At 42.9% G+C, this 23,550-nt stretch overlaps 1 protein-coding gene across 4 annotated transcripts in view; it reads left to right on the top strand.

The window, feature by feature from the left end:
• BLNK (B cell linker) overlaps positions 1 to 23,550 on the top strand; it is a 359,493-nt gene that overhangs the window by 86,735 nt on the left and 249,208 nt on the right. The gene's annotated exons all lie outside the window — the stretch shown is intronic.

The raw sequence follows: 23,550 nt of genomic DNA, 5'->3' as shown, positions 1-23,550 counted from the left end.
AATAGTGTGGTCAGAGTCCCATTTTAATAGTGTGGTCAGAGTCCCCTGTTAATAGTGTGGTCAGAGTCCCCTGTTAATAGTGTGGTCAGGGTCCCCTTTAATAGTGTGGTCAGGGTCCCCTTTAATAGTGTGGTCAGAGTCCCCTTTTAATAGTGTGGTCAGAGTCCCCTGTTAATAGTGTGGTCAGGGTCCCCTTTAATAGTGTGGTCAGGGTCCCCTTTAATCGTGTGGTCAGAGTCCCCTGTTAATAGTGTGGTCAGAGTCCCCTGTTAATAGCGTGGTCAGGGTCCCCTTTAATAGTGTGGTCAGGGTCCCCTTTAATAGTGTGGTCAGAGTCCCCTTTTAATAGTGTGGTCAGAGTCCCCTTTTAATAGTGTGGTCAGAGGTCCCCTTTAATGTGCCCCGATAAGAGCTGTGTTTGTGTTCTCTATCAGACAATATTCCACCATTTCTCACATAAGAATACACTGCACTGTAATCCATCCGTCCCGATAATAGTGTGTTTCATTTTTATAGGGGTAGGCAGCAAATAAAATGTTGCAATTATTAGCCATTGCTTCAGTACTTAACTCCCTCTGTACTTTTTTTTACAATACCAATGGACAGAGAATTTCCTTCGATTAGATGCTTAGATTCAACAATGCTTAGTCCTAGCGCTTGGCTTTCATACATGCTGCATTGGCAAGGGAAAGAAGGCACATATTCCCCTGTACCTGTAAGTGCCAGGTAGTGTGTCACCAGCTGTGGAGAAGGAAAGATCAGTAAGGGAGAACTTGGTTGGTTAGAATAACTGGGCTGGGAGGCTTTTGTCAATTTGCCCCTCATTGGTAAGGCATCAGTGGCTCTTTAAATGAATGATAGCATTACAGTACTTTAAAGAATAAAGAGACTCCTCCCTCTACTACCACACATCTGTTCTTACCTCAATATCACCATTAATGGTATTCTACAGTAGTTTTTTTTTGGGGGGATTAAAATTTTTGGGGCCCTGTGTTTTTCAGTAACATCCTCGTTTTTAACTGAATTCTAAACAGCTTCATTATAGCCCAGTAAAAGGAGCTATGCTAGCCACTTGTAAAAGCACAAACACAGCCTAAAATGACAAAGACATGCAGAATATTTCAACTTGAGGCTTCTTGGCTACTGTCAGTACAAGATACGAGAAAAGAGAAAAGTTTTTTGGCTTGAAAGTATAGACTACACAAGGTGGTGATATCCTGCTGAGAAATGTCAATCTACAAACTGCTATTGTGAACTGCTTTGACTTTCTTCACCTATAAAGCACAATGGCTATCTTCTGATCCTCTTGGGACTCAAAAGCACTAGTTTCAGCTACATATAGCTACAGTTTTCATTTCTATCTCCTTATAGTTTTCACTGATGTTTCTAAAGAATATCAGAGAAATTGGAGATTTGAAGCAAACCCGTCCTTACTTCACCCAACAGGGCAACAAGTTTGTTTAACCACTTACCGACCAGCTGCCACAGATATACCGTGGCAGGTTGGCAGGTTCCCGCGAAACAACGTACCCTTACATCACTTCACGGGAGCAATCGTGGAGTCACCAGAGGGGAAGCTGATCTACGGGGCCGGCAGCCGCGATTTTCGCAGGGCACCCGCAATCGCTCCCCGTGGAGACAGAATGTTGTAAACACGGTAGACTGCTGTTCTGTCAGCAATGAACACAGGGATCCTGTGTTCCTCCTATTTAGGAACACAGGTCCCTGTGTTCATTCCATAAGTCCAACCCCCACACAGTTAGAAAGCACTCCCTAGGGACACATTTGATGGTGTTAACTCCTTCACTGCCAGTGCCATTAGTACAGTAATAGTGCATATTTTTAGCACTGATTACCTTAGTAATGTCACTGGTCCCATCAAAAGTGTCAAAAATGTCAGTTAGGTGTCGAATCTGTCCACCGCAATGTCGTAGTCCTGCTAATTGCTGATCACCACCATTACTAGTAAAAAAAAATAAAAAATGACATAAATCTTTCCCCTAGTTTGTAGACGTGATAACTTTTGCGCAAACCAATCAATTTACACTTATTGGGATTTTGTTACCCAAAAATATGTGGTAGAATACAAATTGGCTTAAAAGGAGGAAAAAATTAGATTTTTAAATTTTTTTTATTGGCAATGTTATATAGCAAAAAAATAAATTGCGGCCTAGTCTGCATATTTTACTGTGAGATACACCTTTTCTATACTGTTGTTCTATTACGCTATTTAGTAAACACCCGTTTAGGGGAAAAATATGAAATTGCGGCCTAGTCTGTATCTGTACGTGTGAGATACACCCGTTGTATACTGTTGTTCTATTCCGCTATTCAATAAACACCCATTTAGGGAAAAAATATTACATTGCGGCCTAGTCTGCATATGTTACTGTGAGATACACCGTTTGGATACAGTTGTTCTATTCCGCTATTCAATAAAACCAATTAAGGGAAAAAAATATTAAATTGCGGCCTAGTCTGCATATGTTATAGTGCAACAAGGCACACAGGTCTCGCATGGAGGCCCAGTTACTGATGGTGAAGTGGTGCTGTTCCGCAGAGCGACTCATGCGTTCGTGCTGCAGCTGAAACTCCACTATGGCCTGCTGCTGCTCGCACAGTCTGGCCAGTATGTGCAAGGTGGAGTTCCACCTTGTGGGCACGTCACATATGAGGCGGTGAGCGGGAAGGCCAAAGTTATGCTGCAGCACTGACAGGCGAGCAGCAGCAGGGTGAGAATGCCGAAGGTGCGCACAGACGGCCCGCACTTTCTGCAACAGCTCTGACATATCGGGGTAATTTCTAAGGAACTTCTGCCCAACCAAATTCAGCACATGCGCCAGGCAAGGGATGTGTGTCAAACCGGCTAGGCCCAGAGCTGCTATGAAATTTCGTCCATTATTGCACACCACCAGGCAGGCTTGAGGCTCACTGTTACCAACCACTCATCGGTCTGCTGTTCAATGCCCCTCCACAACTCCTGCACGGTGTCTCGTTTTTCCCCCAAACAGGCAAGTTTTAAAACTGCCTGCTGTCGTTTACCCCTGGCTGTGCTGAAGTTGGTGGTGAAGGTGTTACGCTGACTGGATGAGGAGGCGGTAGAGGATGAGGAAGCGGAGTAGGAGGAGTTAGGAACAGGAGGCAAACTGAAGCGCACTGCAATCCTCGGTGGTGGAAGGACATGCACCAAACTGCTATCCGCCTCAGGCCCAGCCGCCACTGCATTTACCCAGTGTGCTGTTAGGGAGATATAACGTCCCTGACCATGCTTACTGGTCCACGTATCCGTAGTTAGATGGACCTTGCCACAGATAGAGTTGCGCAGTGCACACCTGATTTTGTCTCCCACTTGCATGTGCAGGGAAGGGATGGCTTGCCTGGAAAAGTAGTGGCGGCTGGGCAGGACGTACTGTGGGACAGCCACCGCCATAAGGCTTTTAAAACTCTGCGTCTCCACCAGACGGAATGACAGCATTTTAAAGGCCAGGAACTTTGAAATGCTGGCATTCAGGGCCAGGGATCGCGGGTGGGTAGAGGGGATACTTCCTCTTCCGCTCCAGTGTTTGGGAGATAGAAAGCTGAACGCTTCCACGGGACATTGTGGAGATGGTTGCTGGTGACCCAGGTAGTGGTGTTGCTGGCAGATCCTCTGTTTGCGGGGTGGCAGGTGCCGGTCTCACTACAGAGGTGGATGAAGAGGCCGAGACTGCAGCAGAAGAGGAAGCAAGAGGAGCCAGAGACCTTTCTTGGTTTTTGAGGTATCTACTCCACTGCAGCTCATGCTTTGCACTTAGATGCCTGGTCATGCAGGTTGTGCTCAGGTTGAGAAGGTTTATGCCTCACTTCAGGCTCTGATTGCACAGCGTGCAAACCACTCCTGTCCTGTCATCAGCACATTGTCTGAAGAACTGCCACGCTAGGGAACTCCTTTGAGCTGACTTTGGTGTGCTCGGTCCCTTGCTGCGTTGGGCAGTAGCAGGCGTAGTGTCTAGGGCACGGCCGCTCCGCTTTTGCACCCTGCTCCCTTTTCTGCGGTGCTGGTGGCTCTGTGCAACCACCGCCTCTTCCTCCAAACCACTCAGGTCACCTGCATGACGTTCATTCCATGTGGGGTCGAGGACCTCATCGTCCTCCACATCATCTTCCACGCAGTCTTCACCCCTGAAACCCTTGTCGGTTTCCACAATTCGGAATTCCACAGCAGTTGACATCTGTGTTTTGTCATCATCCGAGACGTGCTGCGATGGTCCTCCCATGTACTCATCTTGAGACATAAGTGATTGGGCATGGGTGCACTCAATCTATTCCACTTCTGGGGCAGGGCTAGGTGTATGGCCCTGGGAAACCATGCTAATAGAGTCATCAAAAAGAAGAAGAAACTGCTGCATGACTTGGGGCTCAGACTGCTTACAGTCCTGGTTTTGAATCATGTGCCCTCGTTTCAGACCCCCTGAAACCGGAAACATTATTCAGACCAGACTGTGGCTCCCGTAAACGTGCGTACAGTGTGTGAGGAGTATACCCTAATTACCCTTAGCGGCGCAGATTCACCCTGCTGATTATTTGAAGAAAGGGTGTCAATCCTAGCTAGATACATCACCATAGCTCCCAACTGTCCCCGATTTCAAGGGACTGTCCCTAATTTGGAACAAAGTCCCTCTGTTCCTCTTTCCTACTCATTTGTCCCTCATTTTGGTCTGATCAGCAGTATATAAAATACACTATTTATCTTTCAAAAATAGTTTCCTGGTGATAAACCTTTCATCCAATTACAAAGTTTCTGCACTGGTAAATTTCAAAAGCCAGTATAAAATAATAGTAGTGGTAAAAAAAAAAAACACTTGTGGGTTTAACTAATCTCTTTTTGGTATAATTCTTCTTGAAGGGGTCGTGGCAGTGGGAGTGTTCTATGCCTACATACTTTTACTAATAGATGTTCCTCGTTCCCATTTTAAAAAAGGTCACAGGTATGCGTTACTGCAAATTCCAAACCTTTTTTCAGAGGTTTTCTATGCAGCTGTGCCTCCAAAGTCTTCTGATAGCGCTTGTGGGAGGGAACTCTCTCCTCACCAACAACAATGGTTGTTGGTAAGGAGATGGTAGTACAATCCCAGATAGCAAGGATAACTTGCCACAAATTTGTGGCAGTGTTGAATTGTAAGTCTGTTAAGTTGCTGCACATTTTCACTGAAAAGTTGTACACTCGCAAAGCACTTGAAGCACAAGTTCTAGTTGACACTTTTCCGATTTGTAACAAATTTGCATGGCAAGTCTCTAGCAAAGCAAATTTGCATTGGTGAGTCTACAGCAAGAGCTCTGCAAGTCTACAGCATGGAAATTCAGTCACAGTGATCCCTGTGGTGGGATGACTATTGCACAACATATCTGAACCAAAACTTGGAGCAGACTTGCAGAATGTTTGCAAAGAAAGTTTGTCTGGAGTCATGTAATGCAGACTTGCTGCAATTGTGCAACAAACTTTTGAAGCCTGGCAAGTCCAGCAATAGCTTAGCAGGTCATTTTTAAAATTGCAGCTCAATTGCTTACTATCTGGGATGAAGACCGGCAAGTGACATGACTGCTCTATGGAATTCATCTCTGTTGTAGCCCCTCCACATTACATAGAGTAGATTGTGGTCATGTGACTGCATAGCAGAACTTTGATAAAAATATTTACATATCAATTTATTATAAAATGTATATAGGGCAATATGGAGAAAAGGGGAGGGAACATGCTGGTTTATTACTTAGCTTTTCATTCTAATTTAGGGCTGCAGATTTAAAGTGATTGTAAATTTATATTAAGAAATCCTGTTGTCTGCTCTGTTACAGGATTATAAAACATGCAGTGTGTGTGTTTGTGTAGAATTTTGTGCAAAATACTTTATTTACAGCACTGCTATGCAACCACGTGACTCGCCGCAGCTCTCCTTCACTGTGCCAAGCTGCACAGAGGGAGGGGCTGAGATCCCCCACTGACATCAGCCGGGAGGAGAGGAGAAGAGCAGTGGGAGGTCACCTAAGCGCCCAGCGGCGCTGTAAATAAAGTATTTTGCACAATAAATTTACACAAAGACACACACTACACATTATATAATCTTGTGACAGAGCGGATTACATGATTTCTTAATGCTGACAGGCAGGGAGGGAGGAGAAGGGAGGAGAAGAGAGGAGAGCTGTGGGCTGATGGAGGCATGTATACTGACCACGGTAATCATGGATCAGCAGCCATGATTACCGTGGTCAGCACATACAGGGTGAGACAGGCAATGGCAGGATCAACCAGGTTTTTTAGAACATAGAGAGGGGTAAAGCACTGTGCTGTCTATCCTGCTTTAAAGGATCAGGACATACTGTGTGTGTGTGTGTGTGTGTGTGTATATATATATATATATATATTTTAGGGTTACAACTACTTTAAGGTGAATTCCGCTCCCAATATGTTGGTGCTGAACTGTTTGTAACACCACACTACATATGCATCAGGATCCCCAGAGGCATAGTTATTAGGAGCAAGAGGAAACACTGAAGATTAGATTTGAAGATAACATCTTTACTTAGGATTCCAAAGGAGGTCAAATTAAATGGCAACCAACTTCCAACCAACACTAAAATTTGACTTTTCTAGACCATGTTACCAAAAACTATCTCGGCATCACAACATATTACAATGAGATATCAATGGCTATCTATTATAATATAAAAAAAAAATCTTTAAACGTTCATCAGACCTACTGTTCAACTTAAGCAAGTCTTTAGTCTGCACATACTTGCTTTTAACCACAAGGTGTCAGGGCTGTGCAATTTTTTATTCATTCTTCGAATAGGAAAGGACAATGGCTGAAACACTATTAACAATTTAAAAAAGATGTTATATTTATATATGAATATATAAGGAAACACTGTCCACCAAGTCAGCAGCATTACTTCCAACATGAGCGCATGCATGCACTCATGCTTACATGTATCAGATGGTGAGGCTCGCAAGGGTTTGAAAAGTGTAGAGCTAAAACAGGCAACTAAAGAAAAAACAACTGGAATTAGCAATAACAAAAACAATAAATGGACATGAGTTACATAACAGTGTGGGCGTCCGACTCCTCATTCAAACCTTTGGGGGGGGTAGCCAAGGTATTGAGCTTATATATTCAGTATATGCTCAATAGCTCGGACGTATAGATCCCTGATATTCTTACCATGATGGGGAGAAAAATGGCGGCAAACACTATGCACATCATCCCTTTTCTTGATAAGCCTATGGTGTTTGCCCACTCTAGTGTGGAGATGCCGTATAGTAGGACCCACATACATAAGATTGCAAGGGCACTGCAGGACGTAAATTACAAACTGAGTGGAACACATAATAAACTGGTTGATGGAGTAGTTCTTCCCAGAACTATCATTAAAAGAATACTGGGCATGAGAAATAAATCGACAAGTGAGACAGCCTCTTTTCCTGCATTGGAAAATACCCACCTGATTGTAAAAATAAGTTCTAATGTCCATACTTCTTTCCTGTTTAGGCTTAGTCGATTTACTGGAGGTAATCTGATTCTTAAGGGTATGGGCTCTCCAAAAAACAACCTGTGGAACTGGTGGTAAATGAGGACCTAACTTGGGTTCAGAACATAATATAAGCCAATGTTTTGGACTTTAAAATTACTGTTAAACCTCGTGATGAGCCTGGCATTAGGTTTGATAAAAACCTGATTGTTGTGGACCTTATCGTCAGATTTCGGTCGTCTATCTAGACAAGAAGCAAAGGCCTCCTGAAGGACTCCCTCAGGGTGTCCCTTCTCCCTGAATTTATTTAAATCCTTGTTCTACTATTGCCAGATAGCTCAGTTTTACCTGAAGAAGGGGTTTTGCCCCGAAACATGTAGTCTTTCCAGCTGGCCTAACACTCATCCCCATTCCCTTCTCCATGGGCCATGTTTGGGCTCGGCACTGTACCTCATCTTTATGATGTCCTTCACTTGCAGCCACCAGCATCAACTGCCACCAGACCCATGATGTCATCCCTGGGCGACATGAGCAGCTCCCTCCATGGAGCGACCATCAGTTCCGAGTGCCTCAGCTGGTTTATTCACCTGGGTGCCTCGGGCAGCCACACTGCTATTAACAGATCCCCACTTTGGCACCGGAGTACCAGCGGATTGGCCTACCATCTCTCTTCCTTTTAGAGACTGGCTGTATCCCTCCATCACGCAGCTTAGTCGTCTCCCATGGAACCATTTGGAGTACCCTGTCATTCATGCAGCCTCCACTTTCACGTACTTTTCTCTTGTGGGCAACGCTTCATGGGGGTACTGCCTGTCCCTGTTAGCCGTAGTTTGTTCAATAAAGAGTCGGGTTTTTTACCCATTGAAGAATAGTGTTGCAATTCTACTTTGGTACAGTGCATTGTTTCCCAATTGTTGTCTTCTTTATACTGATTTCATTGGTTTTGTGCTTGGGTTAGCAGCGACCTTTCAGCAGACTATATACTTTCACCTTTTGTGTATGTTTTTCATTTTTTAACTAAATATTATAATTTCACAGCCACATTTGGCCACTACTAATACTATCTATATTGATATTTATTTCACCCACTGTATCTTTTTATTTATTGTGTTATTCTGTGATGGATTTGATTCACCCATTTCACTATTAGTGCACATTATGCTGTATATAGCCTAATCCATATATTTATGAAAAAAAATGTTTTAACCAGGGTATACTGCAACTATACTAGTCACAGGCTGCACAACTCCAATTGCACCCATTTTTTAAATGCATCGCATACTAGCATATTATGAGAGACTTACCTTATAACAAAGCTCTCCAGAGGGGGTCTGTCATCATTGACAGGGCTTCCATCTTCACCCGGTCTTTCTTTTCCGGGTTCGCCGGCTCTGGCCGTCTGACTGACCGAGCCGCTATGATGTAACTCCTATGCATGCAAATGGAAGTCACGTTTTACGGCACAGACCTCTGAAGGAACAGCACGGTGGACCATTCCTTCAGAGCTCATGCACAGTTGACATCACCGGCTGCTGCTCCATGGAATATCTTGTAAATAGTGCATGTTCAGAAGATATTCATTTTCACTACAGGTAAGATTTATTATATGCTTACCTGTAGGTAAAGGTACCAGCAACATAGGCATGTGCACAAGGTGTGTCAGGTGTGCCTGGGCACACCCTAATCACCCCATGTGGCACAGGTTCCCCCTGTTTAGACCCCTGATATTTCACCAAAGCTCCCTAAGGGGCTCCTGAAAAAAAAATGTTTAAAAAAAATAAAATTGTAAACAATAATACAAAAATAAAATAATAAAAATAAAAACTACTTACACCATTTTCTGCTCTACTGACACCGTCCATTTCTCTACTGACACTGTCAGTATATACACATGCACACACACGCATATGTGTTTGAGCTTTGGGGTGCACACCCTAATGCAATAGACTGTGCACACCTAAGACCAGAAACAATGTTACTACCACTTTAAGTGTGTGGTGCTCAGATACAGTTTAATTCTGTTTTAAAATAACTCTGTCACCTAAAAAAAAAAGATGGCGGCAAAACTAAAATACAGGCACTTTGGATAGAGAATTTTGATAGCAGCTGTGACAGATATAAAGTAGTGTCAGGGGATAGCGGGAGAGGTGAGTATTAGGCCCCTTTCCCACTGTAGAGTCTGTTGGCAGACTCAGTTTTTCTCAGTGGGGGATCAGCGGATCGAGCAGGCGGATGACAGCTCTGTCTCCGCGCTATGTGTGGAGACAGAGCTGTCAGGTCCCCGCTGTTCTCTATGGGGGAATTAGATGAGAACGGACCGTCTGTCTGATCCCATCCAATCCGATCTGCTGGATGGATGGAAAATAGGGTTTCCATTCGTCCAGATTTGACGGATCGGATCGGATGTCAGCGGACATGTCTCCGCTGACATTCGATGCCCCATCAGATCCGCCCAAAAAAACGGATGGGCGGATCTGAATGGTCCGCCTGTGTGAAAGGGGCCTTAGTGAGTTGCGGAGCCTTAACCCACATAGTCTCTTTAATTGGGCAGAGTGATGGTGTCTCTTTAAATATGTATTACAAAAGCCATCCCGTTACCTGTATTTTTTTACATTAATGGTGTCACAAAAGGACACTTTAACATTGTTTGATGGATGTAGCCCTCTCGTGATATCTGAAGCAGCAGTATATTATATGTAGGCTGTGTAGCTTGTTTATTATGTTTATTATAACATCCATTTAGATAAGAGGAAAGCATGGTGCTATAATTCCTAATCACATTTCATTCTTGACAATCCAATACTTCCAGAATGCAATGTAATTATGCAACCTTTGAAACCTTCAATTAAGGAGAAAAGCAGCACGATTAATGTATAAACATAAAAATGAAGACAAACAACAAAGTCCGTTCTACAAAGACTATCGTGGAACTTCAAAACTGCTGAGTTGTCACAATGTATCATAAGCGGTCTATAAATTTTAATTACAGCTGTCAGACCTGTACCCGAAAAAATATGTCTAGGAACTTTGCCACTGTACGCATTATTTTAGCCGCGGAGTGGAATTTTTACATCTTTGTTAACAAACATAAAAAAGCCACCTGAGATTAATTAAAGTTTGTATCCCATCTGCTGTTCTTTGAATATGATCATTGGAGCATTTGTAGTTTGGTACAAGGAGCATCGCGCTCCGTCTCCCTGGGGCAGGCAGCTGGTGCCATAAACTCGCATGACATTAGTACGTACAATTTCCTTCCTATTATGTAAGAACATTCAGAAATGTTCAGCTTTTGTATGGCCATAAATATTGCATTATTGCGAAAGGTTTCACTCTCTAATTTTGCCGTTAGTACTACTAATGATAATGTTCCCAAATTTTAAAGGGTAAGTATTCTTACTTTAAAAAAAAAAAAAATTCTACATCCCAACAGGGAGCAGATGTGCTGCCAAACTATAAATATAACCCAGTGCTCCTTCTCAGCAGAAACCCTGCGTCACGCTGTCCGGCTACTGTGTTTTCTGTGCTAGAGAAGTTACAGAAATTATTTTGTTTTACATATTCTTTTTATCGGTGACCTTGGTTCTTTAAACCAGTAATTTTCACATTTCTTGCTGAGATATTTATTATAATCATTATACAGAATTTTCATAGCACCAAGAGTTTGGACAGCACTTTACAATATAAAGGGAGACAGTTCAGTTACAATACAGATCAATACAGGAGGATTAGGAGTTTACAATAAAAAAGGAAAAGGGTAGTGCTACAAAAGGTAATAGATGTGTGGCATTGGCTGATAGAGATGGTCAAAGTAAAGTTTTTAGGTAAAGGTGGGGTAGACTTCCCTGAAAGGTGGACAGAGTAGGAGATAACTGAACCGGTAGGGAGTTCCAGAGGATGGGAGAGGTTCTAGAGAAGTCCTAGAGGCGAGCATGGGGAGAGCTGATGAAGGAGCTAGACATGCTCACTTAAAGTGGAAGCAAATTCTCCTATCGTTTTCAGCCAAGGAAGCTGCCATCTTGGCCTCTGTTTAATCTTCATCAGTTATGACACCAGCCATTTGATGGTTTGAAAGTTTGGTAGAGAGCACAACCAATGGGGAGTGTTACATTCCTGGAATATGCTGGAAATGTAACAGTTTTTTTTAAACTGTTAAATGGATGGGTTTACTTTTGCTTTAAGGCTGAAATACAGCCAAAATGTATTTTTTCCCAGTTGCACTGTAAAAATAAATAAATGGACACTAAAGAAGTATGTGCAATGTGTGGTCCCTTTTGCATTATGTAATACCTTTACTTTCATTCCCTCCATACAGTACAGTCAGAGTCAATGTCCAATGCTGAAAGAGGCTTGGGAAAGACCGCGACCATATGGTCGGCATCAGCCCACATGCCTGGACACCTGGCTCAGCAAGCCGCTAAAAGCCTGAGCTGGCCGCTCCTTCTCCTCCACAGCCCAGTGCTCCAGTGAGTGCGGGGGGGGGGGTGTGGCAGAGCAAATATCAGTGACCAACAGTCATTAGCTCTCTGCTCAGGGAGCTCTGACACTTACTAGGTAAGTATGATTGTAAAATAAAAAAAATCCCAGACTTATCTTTTAAGCCTGGTACACATGATATGGTTATCAGGCGAATGATAGTTTGCTTTTTTTTTTTTTTAATGCCAGTCTGATATTGAAAATAAGAGGTTACTAAAGTAAGAAAATTCCTGTATTACAGAAAAAATACTTCGGAAGTGATGCAACGTATTGTATTGTATTTGAATTGTACTTTCAGATGACAACTGTATTGATTAAATGAAAATTGTAAGATCTGGTATCATAAGAGAAAACTTTTGTGCTTGTCCCATCGGAAAATTTTGCACAACCTGTCCTGATCGGCTATTGAAAGCTGTGTACTAACGATCAGATTATCATACGATCACTACGAAAGAGGTATTTTTAGTATGATTTTCTGATCGTGTGTACTAGGCTTTACAGTTCCAGCTGGAGTACATAGATCACAGCAGGTCAACTGCTCTGCAGTTGGTCTACTCCAAAATGTCTTGTGTAGCACTGTCCCCATAGGGTTTGCTGTGTGTTGACTTCTTAGGCCTCCCTCTGATTACCTGCAGACAGTTTCTGTTTTTTTTTTTTCCACAAATGCCTCCTTCCTCCCGTTTGCTCGTTACTCAATAAACAGTCCAGAGTATTTGGTTTTTACATTTATTGTGGAACTTGGATGGGAGAAGGGAATAGTGGGATACTCCAACTGAACTATTCACAGTAGATAAGGACAACTCTCACTTGGCCTCACCCGATTACTTGTGGAAGCAGACACACTGCTTTGACCATACTGCCACTTGTATGAAATAATTAGGTCTTCTTGCTCTCTCTAGCAGCAGACTTGATGCAACTACTTTATCTTCAGCACACTCTCTAGCATCCCCTTGACTGACATCCATCCACTGACTCTTCTTTTTGAAGAGGTGGCCCTCAGAGGACAGGCCCCATGACACAGATCTGTACTCACTTTAAGCAGAATCAGATCCTTCCTGGTGTCTCCCTTCCTGTCAGCTCTGCAGGACCTCTGGGTTCAGCTCCTCTCTAACTTTAGGCCCTCAGGTCGACTTCCCAAAGCCACATGGCAGCTTCTACAGAGGAGAGGCAGCCCCCTCCCTACGGGATCCTGCTCTCCAGCAGAAGACCCTGAGCACATGTGCCATTGGCATTTATACAGTCACCCGGCATGCACTGGGTCACTTTCCTCTGCCAATCACCAGGGCTGTACCAGTGCATGTTCCCCCACTTGTTAGGTTTCCTCCCACTGTCCATTATGCCTCCCTATTGGACCAGTGTGAAACATTCAGACAAGCTGAGCTGCATTAGCATGAGCAAACCCTTCCAATAGATCCTTTCTCCCTGGTAGGCAGAGAGCACTATAAATTTACCTGGCAATCTTCCTGGTAAGTGGAAAGACCCAAAAACTATACTCTCTTCTAGCACCTACCTAGGAGGGTGCTACACTTGTATTCGGCTTGTGTAATGTGTGCTGATGCAGCCACTTGTTGTCATTTGAAGCCAATGTGACATGGTCACTTTGCAGCAGCACAACTAAGAGACAGATCAGAGCACTGTTACTGTTAACAGGAAGTGTCTGGAAAACAACCTTCATGGTAGGATAAAGAGGTATTATTTTGTGGAAGATGCATATTTAAAATAAATACTCTTTTTTAAAAGCTTATCTATTACAGTAAACCCCCCTCCATTGCGGGGGTTACGTTCCGGACCCAGCCGCGAAAAGTGAAAATCCGCGAAATAGAAAAACCCTATTAAAATGCATTGTAGGCATGTTTTTTTTACTGTCACTGTACGTGTAAAAGCATTTTAAGGTCTTTAAACACACTTTTAAAACAATAGAAACTCATTTAAACACATAAAAGATACTGAGAGACATAGCAAGAGCTATGGAAAACACAAAAATATTTAATTTTTAATGATTTATATAGTAAAATAACATTACACAAAAAAACCGCAATATAGCGGGACCGCAAAAACCGAACCGCGATGGAGTGGGGGTTTACTGTATAGGCATTGTACAGTACGCTTTCAAATGCTTTTGTTGTTTTAACTGGGTATTAGTGTAGTTATATTCTCTGTGTCATTTGTTCGCCTTACCTAAATGATGGGCTCACATGTTGTGGTTGCAGTTTGTAGTGTCATGGCTGATTGATTCTCTTTTGTCTATGTATTCATTCACCTAGCTTGTCCCTATTTCCAAAAAGGACAGGCAACTTCTTGTTTCTGGTCATATGGGGGGGGGGAGAGATTTACTAAAACTGGTGCACACAGAAACTGGTGCAGCTGTGCATGGTAGCCAGTCAGCTTCTAATGTTAGGTTTTTCAATTAATGCAGTAGTTAACTATAATACTTTTCCACATTCTAACCATAATGCATTACCTTACATACAGTATCTCACAAAAGTGAGTACACTCCTCACATTTTTGTGATTATTTTATATCTTTTCATGTGACAACTCTGAAGAAATGACACTTTGCTACAATGTAAAGTAGTGAGTGTACAGCTTGTATAACAGTGTAAATTTGCTGTTCCCCCAAAATAACTCAACATACAGCCATTAAAGTCTAAACCGCTGGCAACAAAAGTGAGTACACCCCTATGTGATAATGTTCAAATTGAGCCTAAAGTCTTAATATATTGTGTGGGCACCATTATTTTCCAGCACTGCCATAACCCTCTTGGGCATGGAGTTCCCCAGAGCTTCACAGGTTGCCACTAGAGTCCTCTTCCATGACGACATCACGGTGCTGGTGGATGTTAATGACCTTGCACTCTTCCACCTTCCATTTGAGGGTTTAGGTCTGAAGACATGCTTGGCCAGTCAATCACCTTTACCCTCAGCTTCTTTAGCAGAGGAGGTGGTCATCTTGGAGGTGTGTTTGGGGTCATTATCATGTTGCAATACTGCCCTACGGCCCAGTCTCCAAAGGGAGTGGATCATGCTCTGCTTCAGTATGTCACAGTACATGTTGGCATTCATGGTTTCCTCAATGAACTGTAGCTCCCAAGTGCCAGCAGCACTCATGTAGCCCCAGACCATGACACTCCCACCACCATGCTTGACTGTAGGCAAGACACACTTGTCTTTGTACTCCTCACCTGGTTGCCGCCACACATACTTGACACCATCTGAACCAAAAAAGTTTATTTTGGTCTCATCAGACCACAGGACATGGTTCCAGTAATCCATGTCCTTAGTCTGCTTGTCTTCAGCAAACTATTTGCAGGCTTTCTTGTGCATCATCTTTAGAAGTGGCTTCCTTCTAGGACGACAGCCATGCAGATCAATTTGATGCAGTGTGCGGCGTATGGTCTGAGCACTGACAGGCTGACCCCCCCCACCACCCCTTCAACCTCTGCAGCAATGCTGGAAGCACTCATATGTCTATTTCCCAAAGACAATCTCTGGATATGACGCTGAGCACATGCACTTAACTACTTTGGTCGACCATGGCGAGGCCTGTTCTGAGTGGAACCTGTCCTGTTAAACCGCTGTATGGTCTTGCCCACGACGCTGCAGCTTAGTTTCAGGGTCTTGGCAATCTTCTTATAGCCTAGGCCATCTTTACTGTATGTAGAGCAACACTTCTTTTTTCAGATCCTCAGAGAGTTCTTTGCCATGAGGTCCCATGTTGAACTTCCTGTGACCAGTATGAGAGAGAGTGAGAGGGGTAACACCTAGTTTAACACACCTGCTCCCCATTGACACCTGAGACTTTGGAACACTAATGAGCCACATGACACCGGGGAGGGAAAATGGCTAATTGGGTCCAAATTGGACATTTTTTAACTTAGGGGTGTACTCACTTTTGTTTCCAGCGGTTTAGACATTAATGGCTGTGTTGAGTTATTTTGAGGGGACAGCAAATTTACACTGTTATACAATCTGTACACTCACTACTTAACATTGTAGCAAAGTATTATTTCTTCAGTGTTGTCACATGAAAAGATACAAGCAAATATTTACAAAAACGCGAGGGGTGTACTCACTTTTGTGAGATACTGTACACTATATTATCAAAAGTATTGGAATGCCTGCCTTTACACGCACATGAACTTCAATGGCATCCCAGTCTTAGTCTGTAGGATTTAATATTGAGTTGGTCCACCTTTTGCAACTATAACAGCTTCAACTCTTCTGGGAGGGCTGTCCACAAGGTTTAGGAGTGTGTCTATAGGAATCTTTGACCATTCTTATGGTAGCGCATTTGAGAGATCAGGAACTGATGTTAGAGAGGAGACTGTGAACCAGGCCTTCTCTCCAATTCATCCCAAATGTGTTCTATTGGGTTAAGGTCAGGACTCTGTGCAGGCCAGTCAAGTTCCTCCACCCCAAACTCACTCATCCATGTCTTTATGGACCTTGCTTTGTGCACTGGTCCAAATCATTTGATGGAGGAGGGATTATGATGTGGGGTTGTTTTTCAGGGGTTGGGCATGGCCCCTTAGTTCCAGCAAAGGTAACTTTTAAGGCGTCAGTATACCAAGACATTTTGGACAATTTCATGCTCCCAACTTTGTGGCAACAGTTTGGGGATGGTCCCTTCCTGTTCCAAGATGACTGCGCACCAGTGCACAAAGCAAGGTCCATAAAGATATGGATGAGCGAGTTGGGGAGGAAGGAACTTGACTGGCCTGCACAGAGTTCTGACCTCAACCCGAAGGAAAAACTTTGGGATAAATTACAGCGGAGACTGCAAGCCAGGCCTTGTCATCCAACATCAGTGCCTGACCTCACAAATGCACTTTTGGAAGAATGGTCAAACATTCCCATAGACACACTCCTACAATTGTGCATAGTTCAGTTCAGTTGGAGTATCCCACTCATCCCTTCTCCTATCCAAGTTCCTAATAAAACATAAAAACCAAAGAAACTGGACTGGTCCTTGGCTGAGGTAAAAACGCTTGGAAACATGTCAGAATGTTTTACTGTTGCTAATGGTAACCCAGGGGAACCCACACACAGCAGCTCCCATGGGAGTAGTGCTACATACATATTGCTTTTATATATTGTTTATATATATTGTTCCTACATTTTGTGTATTTTGGTTATCCTAAATCTGTATAATCTGTAGACACCTGTTATGGGGACTTTGTTCTTTCTCAGTAGCTCGATGTTTAGTCGTTTAATGTATTTACATGCTAATGTGCCATCTATCTACCTGGGATCTCACGATCCAAAATTTACACCGACATACCTGTTAACACTTACTGAATGTTAATGTACTACTGTTTTTATTTAACCGCTTGCCGACTGCTCACAGTATATTTACTGCTGCAGTCAGCCCCTCACAGGCAGAGCGACGTAGGTCTACGTCCCTAGCCTGTGAGGCTCTGGGGAGCGACCCCCCCGCGCGTGTGACCGGCGGACCCGATGTCCGCCGGTCACTCGGCAATCGTCGGTGGAGAGGGAGAAAGGCAGGCGGCTGATGTAAACAAGCCGCCTGTCAGTCTCCCCTGTGTAGAAACAACGATCATACGGTTCTACTATGTAGGACCGTTGATCATTGTTCCTACACCTCAAGCCACAGTCAATCACAGTAGAAAGCACGCCCCTAGGGACACACACAGCCCCTCTCTCTCAAATAAAGTTAACCTCTTCACTGCCAGTGTAATTTTACAGTAACAGTGCATATGTATAGCACTGATTACTGTAGAAATGTCACTGGTAACCCCAAAAGTGTCAAAAATGTCAGTCAAGGGTCCGATCTGTCCGCCACAATGTCGCATTACCGCAAAAAAAATCGCAGATCGCCGCCATTATGCGTTAAAACAAAAAACAACAAAAATGACAAAAATCTTTCCCTTTGTTAGTAAACGCGATAACTTTTGCGCAAACCAATCAAAATACGCTTTTTGCAATTTTTTTTACCAAACATATGTAGCATAAAACAAATTGGCCGAAAATGTTAAAAAATTTTGATTTTTGCATTTTTTTGGGGGGGAATTTCATATAAAAAAATGTGAAAAATATTGTTATTTTTGCAAAATTGACGCTCTTTTTTGGTTTATAGCGCATGATCAAAAAATCGCACAGATGATCAAATACCACAAAAAGAAAGCTCTGTTTGTGGGAAAAAAAGGACGTCAAATTCGTTTAGGTACAGCTTCGCACGACCGCGCAATTGTCCGTTAAAGTCACGTAGTGCCGAATCGCAAAATACCCCCTGGTCAGGAAGGGGGTAAAATCTTCCGGGGCTTAAGTGGTTAACATTACATTTATAACTGCACTCAGAGGCACCGATTTTTTCTTCAATCTCTATGCAGTGGTCATGCATTAACTTGTGCAATGCCATGCTGCATGCCTCATGTTTGAGCACGAGCACACATTTCTGACGCAGGAATGTGAAGATTAATGGGCCATACACACTATAAGATTTTCTGAAGACTTTTTCCTTTAGACTTACCAAAACCATATAATATGAGGTCAAACCTAAACACTTTCAATGTGTATGCAATCTGGCAGGCCCTTGCACTACATAGAAAAGGTAAATCTGAAGGAAATCTAACCACAAAAGTTGGATAGTGTGTATCCAGCTTTACTCTACTATAGGCTGTGTGTACAGGGCAAAAAATGTCACCATGAAAATATATGATTAATGCACATCCTATGTAGATGATAAACACTAGGTGTAAGTAGGAAGGAAGAAAGGTGTATAATGCATTTAACCAATCGCCTTATACCCCAAGATTGCTTAGCAAGGGAATATCAGCAAAGGTCTGCGGACATACAAGTCTACACTCATAAAGGGGTGAACTCTCTGTAGGCACAATTTATTGTTTCATTGTAGAATGATTTTTTTTTTTTTTTTTATCTGCCTTCAAATTCAACACAAACAGACATTCCTAAAATTGCTTTTGTTATAACATGAAATACTGAAAAATGTACCAGCTCCCCGGAGTCCATTCTCTCAAGGAGCACTTAATCGCTGCAGCCTTTATTTAAATGGTCAAGACAGATTTCCCAACAAACTAGAAGCTGGAAATGCTGAGATTCCCTCACTTATCAGTCATCACTAGTGGTGGGTGAATGCCTGGGATTGGCTGTGATTGCATTTCCACCGCTAGACTTTTTAGTTGGTAAGTTTGCTAACTTCACTTTGAATAAGCTCCGTCTGTTTGCTACAACAACCTTTGACTCTGTGTTTTGCTCTTACTTCCTATGCAAACACATGCACAGATAACAGATTTATTAAAGTTAATAAATCAGATATCCCTGCCTGAAAACACACAGCTACAGGAGGAAGCAGAATAGTTTTAGCAGCTGTGCTCACGGTTGTATAGGTTTCCCACAAGGAGGGAACAAAGCATAAGATACAATGCACAGGGACTCATTGAATGATAGTTTCTGTTTGGTGAGTGCCTCATTCTAGTATAAGTGTCATCTCCTTGGCTAGAGACTTGCCTAAAGAATATTTCCATGCATGGCTATATTATACATAGTTACATTGATCCAGCTTAGACCAATGTAACTCTGTATTTACCATACTTGCTGATGCCCCTGGAAGCTGGAAATCACTAAAGTAAACACGATTTCAGTGATCACGTGCTTCCAGGTCGAACATCAAGCAGCTGCACCTCTGCTTACTAAACATAGGAGGTCATCCACTCAGCACAGGCGCCATTTAGAGAATACTTTACATTTTATAAATTAATGCAAAGCATTCTGTGATTGATTGAAGTGGAGAGGAGGAATGGTGATGTCACACTCTCCACCTTTTTCAATCAGAGAACACTTGGTATTCATTCAGAAAATATAAAGCATTCTCTGAATGGCTCCTGTGCTGAATGGCCGACCTCCTGTGTTCACAATGCATTAGGCCGACCACTTAGCTCAGGACCAGGAAACAAGTGGATATCACTGAATTTCCAGCTTCCAGGGGCATCAGCCAGGTATGATAAATACTTGTATCTGTTTACACCTTCCTGTCCAATCCAGTCCACTAAAAAAAATATAGAAGGGGATCTGTCCTCTTCAGCTTACGTGAATCAGATCAGAGTGCAGTCGGGTGTAAACAGGCAGCGGAGTCCCTTTACTCCCGGCCGCCCATAGAGCACAGCGGGCTCTGTCCTGTCCACTCTGCAGAAACTGAATGGACACGGATGTGTTATCTGTTCTGCTCTGATCGGCAGGGAATCTTCCCCCATGAAAAAGGGGCCTTATAGATCTCTCCATTTTCAGAACCATGTACTAGTACAGTGGGCTCCAAACTGCAGCCCTGGGGCTAGATGTGGCCCTTTGCTTGCCTTTATCTGGCCCTTGGGGCACTATTCTATCCCCTGACACCAACAATAGGGGATGACTCCTGTTGCTGGCACCAACAATGGGGCACTATTCCTCCAACTGACACCATCAAAAGGGCATAATTTCTTCCATTGACACCAAAGACAGGGCCCAATTCCTTCTATTGACACCAAAGAAGGGACCCAATTCCTTCCATTGACACCAATGATGGAGCACAATTCCTTCCATTGACACCATTGATGGGGCACAATTCCTCTTTAAAACAAAGGATGGGGCACTAGTCCTTCCACTGACACCAATGATATGGCATTGTTTACTCCCATTGGACAACAGGACATTTTCTACTCCCAACGACCCTAGTCCATCCCCCCTAAAGTCTGAAGAACAGTAAACCGGCTGTTTGATTGGAAAGTTTGGAGACCCCTGTACTAGTGCATCCTTAAAAAAGAATGAGAAAAACAAATGAGATAAGGGCATTGTGACAACAGCCAGATCTCTCAGAAGATAATCACATAGGTGTTTTCAAGTTTGCATACTTTTCCCTACATATTATGCAAATCTCTGCTGACATGACACTCCTTCCAGACTCAATAATTCCTTTGTCATAAGTCTGTTCTGCACAACCAGTTCTGAGTTTAAAACACGGAACTGGTTTTTGTATAGAGCGATGATGGAAAATGTAACATACTGCCAAGATTGTAAATTTTTAACCCTCAGCTAGTTATGTATTGTCCATAATGGAATTAGCGGGCCAGTGTCAAAGCAGCAAACCTGAAGATCTACAAATCCTGATAGCTTTTTTCCTATATGTCCTTTAGACATTAGTGGCTGAATTCAGTAGGAAAATTGTAGATAGAAGGGGCACAGGGGCTGAGAGAAGTCAGAAGGTGGTTAGGAACTGGATTCAAACTCAGGGCTTCTGCTGTGTCTACTAATTGCTCTTCCCCCTGTGCCAACCAAAACTCTAAATAGCAGCTTGCCTGATTTCTAATTCAATTATTATTGGTTACTTTCTTGCTGAAATCTGAGCTGCTTGCTCTTCCCTTGAACTTCCTATTTAAGCAATGTCTCTATGCTTTATATTTGCTACATTATTATTGTGCATTATTATTGTGCTTATGCCAGTACCTTACTACACTCATCTTTATCTACCACTACTCATGTACCAATCCTTGACTAAAGACTCACCAACCACTCTTTATTGCTCATTACTTTAAACCTAATACCTTCTGTTATCAACTTTCATTTGATCTCTGTGTTTCTGCGTGCTTATATATTGCTACCACCACTTGTGAATCCAAATAATGCCAAAGGCTCTTTATAGTTCAGAAAACACGAAACCGTCTTTCCTATTGTTTGTCTTGTAACCTCCAGATGATATATACAACAGCTTTATACAAAGCTGTAAAGTAGCTCTGCATATAGAGTAGACCCCATGCTGCCTCAAAAAAGCACATCCACAAGTGATTTTTTTCTAAAATATACCTTGACACAAGGGCAAGGACAAAAAGGTTAGTGCTACTCTCAAGTGCCTAGAGCAGCTGGATCTTTGAATGCAGCTCAACCTTCAATGTCTACTTTTTTACATTATCTAAGAACATGTGTGCTTTTTCATTGGATTACTTACTGTAATAGTAGAAGTTCGTTCAGCTGGTCATACATAAAGCTACTGAATATTCAGAAACTTAAATCATTTAGTTAACCACTTAAGCCCCGGAAGATTTTACCCCCTTCCTGACCAGGGCCTATTTTGCGATTCGGCACTGCGTGACTTTAACGGACAATTGTGCGGTCGCGTGACGCTGTACCTAAACTAATTTGACGTCCTTTTTTTCCCACAAACAAAGCTTTCTTTCGGTGGTATTTGATCACCTGTACGATTTTTTGATCATGAGCTATAAACAAAAAAAGAGCGTCAATTTTGCAAAAATAACAATATTTTTCACATTTTTTTATATGAAATTCCCCCAAAAAAATGTAAAAATCTAAATTTTTTAACATTTTCGGCCAATTTGTTTTATGCTACATATCACGTTTACTAACAAAGGGAAAGATTTTTGTCATTTTTGTTGTTTTTTTTTTTTAACGCGTAATGGGGGCGATCTGCGATTTTTTTTGCGGTACTGCGACATTGCGGTGGACAGATCGGACCCTTGACTGACATTTTTGACACTTTTGGGGTTACCAGTGACATTTCTACAGTAATCAGTGCTATACATATGCACTGTTACTGTAAAATTACAGTGAAGGGGTTAACTTTTTTTGAGTGGGAGGGGTGGTGTGTGTCCCTAGGGGAGTGATTCTAACTGTGATTGGCTGTGGCTTGAGGTGTAGGAACAGTGATCAACGGTCCTACATAGTAGAACTGTCTGATCACTGTTTCTACACAGGGGAGAATGACAGGCGGTTTGTTTACATCAGCCGCCTGCCTTTCTCCCTCTGCACCGACGATCGCCGAGTGACCGGCGGACATTGGGTCCACCAGTCACACGCGCGGGGGGGTCCGTGACCACGCGGGAGCGGGAGCACGCCTCCGGGGGTTAGCGCTCGCTCCCTAGACCCTCACAGGCTAGCGACGTAGTACTACGTCGCTTTGCCTGTGAGGGGCTGACCGCCGCAGTAAATAGTCGCGCGGCGGTCGGCAAGCCGTTAATTTAGGAAACAAGGCATCTGTGCCTAAAGTCCAATCCAATAAAAATAAAAAAACACTCTTGAATTAAATGTCACCAAGAATGAATTGCTAGGGGCGTAGGATGAAGGGGAAAATACCTACCTGCCTTGTTCTAGCAGGGTCCTTCCATGCTCTGCCACCAGCCCTGTGCTGCTCCTTAGTAAACTGCAATGGGTTCAAGTTGCACTTCAGCCTCCAAAACGTACAATGCAAGGTTACTATCCCTGTATTGTATGTGATGATACGAAGGCTTTGCCCACAGACCAGAGGAGGGGTGAATAAGTCAGAAAAGCTGCTCCAGTTTTGTGCTCTTGGATACAACCAAATTCAGGAACTTCCTGAAAGTGCTTCTGGTTCTGGATATCAATTTAGCTTCAAAACATCCCTTTCTGTCTAGAAAGGGCTCAGTAAGAATTCTTCTTAGAATACTAGATACCAGAAGTTTTAAAGAGGGCCTATCACCATCTTAAATAATTGCAGTAAATTACAGAAGAGCACAGAAAATCAAGAATTTTCTCTTCAGTTGCAATGTGCCTTTGATCTTGCTCCAGGGCGAGTCAATTCCTTAGCAAAGCC

The sequence above is a fragment of the Pelophylax lessonae genome (assembly GCF_965119305.1).
Source record: "Pelophylax lessonae genome assembly, chromosome: 9".
NCBI classification, from domain to species: domain Eukaryota; kingdom Metazoa; phylum Chordata; class Amphibia; order Anura; family Ranidae; genus Pelophylax; species Pelophylax lessonae.
This window is presented reverse-complemented; position numbering and strand designations above follow the sequence as displayed.